General features: G+C 42.5%; 1 protein-coding gene across 2 annotated transcripts in view; it reads right to left on the bottom strand.

Moving 5' to 3' along the window:
* LOC121936807 (X-linked inhibitor of apoptosis) overlaps positions 1-4,671 on the bottom strand; it is an 18,756-nt gene that overhangs the window by 4,406 nt on the left and 9,679 nt on the right. The gene's annotated exons all lie outside the window — the stretch shown is intronic.

Genomic DNA, 4,671 nt, shown 5'->3' with positions numbered 1-4,671 from the left:
CTATCTCTTCTATCTATCTATCTATCTATCTATCTATCTATCTATCTATCTCCCTCTCTCTCTCCCTATCTATCTATCAATCTATCTATCTAAAATATCTATCTATCTATCTATCATCTATCTCTATTCTATTCTCTCGCTGGTGTGTTCTTTTTGTTGTGTATGGTCTATCTCCCCCTCTCCTCCCTCTCTCTATTCTCTCTATCTCCCTCCCTCTCTCTATCTATCTATTTTCTCCTTTCTCATCTCTATTTATCTATCTATCTATCTATCTATCTCTCTATCTGTGTCCCTCTCTCTCTCCTCCCTTTCCCTCCCCCTTCTCTATTTCTCTCATCTATCTATATATCTACTCTATTCTTATCTATCTATCTATCTCCCCCTCTGTGTGTTGCTGTGTGTATCTCCCTCTCCTCTCTCTCTTTCTCTTCCATCTCTCTCTCTCTTCTCTATCTCCCTCTCTCTCGTTCTATCTCCCTCCCTCCCCTCTCTCCATCTATCTATCTCTTTATCTCTATCTCATCTATCTATCTCTCTATTACTCTGTCGTAGTGTGGGTTGTCTATCTCCCCTCTCTTCTATTTCTCTTTATTTCTCATCTCTCTCTCTCTCTATCTGTCTCCCTCCTCTCTCTCCTTTCACTCCCCCCTCTCTATTTATCTTCTCTCTATCTATCAACTATCTCCCCCTCTCTCTGTGTGTGTTGTATCTCCCTCTCTCTCATCTATCTATCTATCGATCTAGCTAGCTATCTATCTATCTATCTATCTATCTATCTATCTAAGACTAGCTATGTCATCTCTCTCTCTCTCTCTCTCTCGCGATAGATAGATATAGAGAGATATCACTATTATGTTAATCATCTATCTATCTCTATTATTTCTCTACTATGTGTGGCACCCCCCTCTATCTCAGTTCCTTCCCTCGCTCTCGTCTCTATCGAATCTTGAATCTCTCCGCCCTCTCTTTCCCTCCCCCTCTCTCTAGTTCTCTCTCTCTAGTAATCTATCAATCTATCTATCTGCTATCTAGCTATATATCTATCTATCATATCGATCTATCGATCTATCTATCTCCACAGCGCTCGGGGGACTCCCTCACCTCGCTCTCTATTTCTCTCTCTCTCATCTATTTATTATCTCCCTCTCTCTCTCTCTGTCTATCCTCCTCTCTCTCTCTCCCTCCCTCCCTCCCTCTCTATCTAATTTTCTCTCTCTCTCTCTCATCTATCTCATCTATTTATTTCTCTCTTCTGGTGTACTTGTGGGGTGTGTCTATGTCTATCTATCTCCTCTCTCTCTCCCTCTCTCCTCATTTTTTTATTTTTATTTCCCCCGGCCTTTGCTGAGGGTTGCAAAGCCTGCCTTGCATGGCAGCAGTGCTCTGGCCTACTATTAGGTCAGGTCTGGTTTAGGGGGCCTGATTGCCCACACACGCAGGCTTCCAAAGGGCTCTGCATCCGCAGGGCTTTGTAAGCCGGCGGGGCAGCGGCAGCCAGGGAGCACCCCCTCGCTGGCTTCCAAAGGGCTCCGGAGGCCCTTTGGAAAGCTGCAGGACAACCAGGCAAGTGTCCTTTCCGGCGTACCAAGAGCCCCCCCCCCCCCCCCCCAACTTTGACCCCGTTTTAGAGGGTCCGAAAGAAGTCTTATTACGCCAGAACCATCCGGTAATTGTTTCCTCTTACAAACTTCGAGAAATATGGCAAATATTATTATGTCACCTTTTCCCACGGTTCATGTAATACCCTTTTCTCTTTGGGCCTTTACTTAACTCTGCAACCAAAGCTCCACAGATTTGTTAGCTCTCTTCAGACCAGCAGTGCTTCCTTACATGCTTTCTAATTTCATCCAGGCTTGGGAAAATGAATGAAACCCATATGTACTGCATTCTGTACGATTGATTTTTGATTTTATGTAACAATTCTTCATCCTGCAGGAGCCACAGCAGCAAGAGATTAAACTTATAGTCAAATAACTACACAATTGGGTTTTAAAAAATAAAACTGTCCCTTGTGTGCTGACCCAAAACAAATAATTGTAAAGTATAGAATTCGTTTTTTGAAGCTGGATAGACAAAGGTTCAGCTAAGTGTTTTTACATCAAAAGACTCAAGCACACACAAAGTTAAAGATGTATATTTTGTCCCTTTCATTCACATTTGTTTATTACAAGTAGAGAAAAAAACTACTTTACCGTTAAGTTATCATTGGTCAGCTCCATGTAGAATAAACACTTATTATGACCAAAACTTTAAATCTCACGCTTGCCTGTAAGAGGTTTCAATTCAGTCCTTTCCCTTTCAAGTTAAAAGTAGAAGTAGCAGGAAATGGAAAGCTTGTTCTGTAAGACCAACTGTCATCTGACGCAAAACCAGTGCTGACCTTAGATAGGCAAAGTAGTCTAATAAGACAATTTTTGAGACTAAAAACCTAGAATCCGTTGGTGTTCTATGCATTTGTTGTACACACACACCGATATGTCTTCTTTGGACCATATACAAATAGCACTCCTAGCCCCTCAATCTTTTACTGTCTGCATCCTCCCAAGGCAGGCTTCAAAAACCCCAGGAGAAGAAAGAACATTGTAGGGTACAAGAAACAGCCCATCTTAGGCTGCAAATAAGCAGCTGAGGGGAAGAGAACAGGTTTGTTCCTCCTTGGATGGAGAGTTGACCTCTTTTTTCTTCCCCTGGCAGCAGCTTTGGGGGCTCCTGAGTTGCCTCCCTTATTCCTTTTCCCAGCAGTGAACAAATGCCAACATAACTCCAATTAATTTATTACGGCAGACGGCCAGCACAAAATAATAAAATGTTTACAAAAATTACCTGCCTTAATAACACCCCACACTGGGGCTTCCCTCTGGGGGGTTGGGGGGGGGGAGGGAGGTGTGGAGCTGCTTTTATGGACACTCCACTCCGACACAATGCAAGATCTTAACGCTAAAATTTTATATTGGATAACAGGGTGGCAGCGGTGAGGAGAGAGAAGGATATGAGCTGCCCAACAGGAATACTTTGAGTGTTCTTGCTGCCGGTATGCCTCTGTGGTATTGGAAAGGTTGAGTTGCATTTTATTGAACGTGTACATTTATGCAGTTATCAAGATCAAAATGTCAGATTTACAGATTCTTTCAAGAATGTTGATTTAATATTAATATATGTAAGTTTTAGGTGCATCTGCATGCAGAAACATCCAGTTTGAACTTTAACTGCCATGGTTCAATGCACGGAATTCATAGAACTGTAGTTTTGTGACCATTAGCCCTCCTGTCAGAAAGCTTCTGGTTTCGCCACACAAGTACAGTTCCAGAATTTTTCCCATTTTTTTTTTTTTTAGCACTGAGTCATGGCCAGTTAAAGTGTGTCAAAACTGTTTATTTTCACAGTGTGGATAAGTCTTTAGTTGGTTTTATGATTGCAAAACTTCTTTAATCTGATCTCTGTTTGGCTTGCGGATTACAAATTAAGTAGGCAGTTGTAAACAATGGTACACACACCTTTAAGACATGTAGTCTTCTCAATCTCCTCTACTAAAAAGAGAATTTGAGATAGATTCCAATTATGATTAGATTTATGATCATTTGACTAACAAATTGGATGCACGGAGGACCTAACTGGTTGGAAAGAAAAGGAAAATAAGCTATGTACCAAATGGTTTGATCAGTGTTACAATAAGCGATTCCACAGCAATTTATTTACTTATTTCCTCCTCACCTTCTTTCCAAAAACACTCAGAGATCTACAATATAAGCCGGCTGATACAAATGGCCAAAAGAGCAAGTGGAATTCACCCTCTGCATCTTATCCAAAATGAAGTCACAAAATGGACCAGGTGTCGACTGACCACTACAAGACATGTGTTGAGAAGACAAGAGCCAAATGTTAGGAAGGCACACTGGCGAGCCATACCGATTGAAGCATTCATGCTCTCTCAACTCTTGCCCTACGACAAGCCGTAGTTATCCCGGTTTCCTGAAAACACGTGGTAGCTTGTCTAAGCACAGATAATATTTTGGGCTTTGATTTTTCACTTTTTTCCTCGTCCAGCACGGCCCATCATGCTTGGGTCCCAGCGCTGGTGCGAGGCCTCCCTCCGTTTCCAACTGCCACTTGCTATGACTTGTGAGGGAGAGAACCGCAGCCAAATCAGCTCCATCACCGCTTGTCTCCCTCAGATGGAGAAAGGCCCTCCTACCCCATTACCATGCCCATGGTCTATGAGAGACAGAATAATAAACAGCATCTGCTTGAAACTCCTAATGACTCTCTCTGTGTGTGTATCTCCCTCTACTTCTCTCTCTATCTCTCTATCTTTCTCCGTCCCCCTCTCTCTCTACTTCTCTCTCTCTCTATCAATTTCTCTTTCTCTCTCTGTCTCCCCCTCTTTCTCCCTCCCTCCCGCTCTATTTCTCTCTCTCTCTCATCTATCTCTATCTATCTATTTATCTATCTATCTCCCTCTCTCTCTGTCTATCTCCCTCTCTCTCTCCCTCTCTATCTATCTATCTTTCTCTCTCTCTCTCATCTATTTATCTCTATCTATCTATCTCTATCTATTTCTCTCTGTGTGTGTGTGTGTCTATCTCCCTCCCTCTCTCTATCTATTTCTCTTTCTCATCTCTCTCTCTCTCTCTATCTATCTATCTGTCTCCCTCTCTCTCTCCCTCCCCCCCT

This window comes from Sceloporus undulatus, chromosome 7, assembly GCF_019175285.1.
Source record: "Sceloporus undulatus isolate JIND9_A2432 ecotype Alabama chromosome 7, SceUnd_v1.1, whole genome shotgun sequence".
Taxonomy (NCBI): domain Eukaryota; kingdom Metazoa; phylum Chordata; class Lepidosauria; order Squamata; family Phrynosomatidae; genus Sceloporus; species Sceloporus undulatus.
This window is presented reverse-complemented; position numbering and strand designations above follow the sequence as displayed.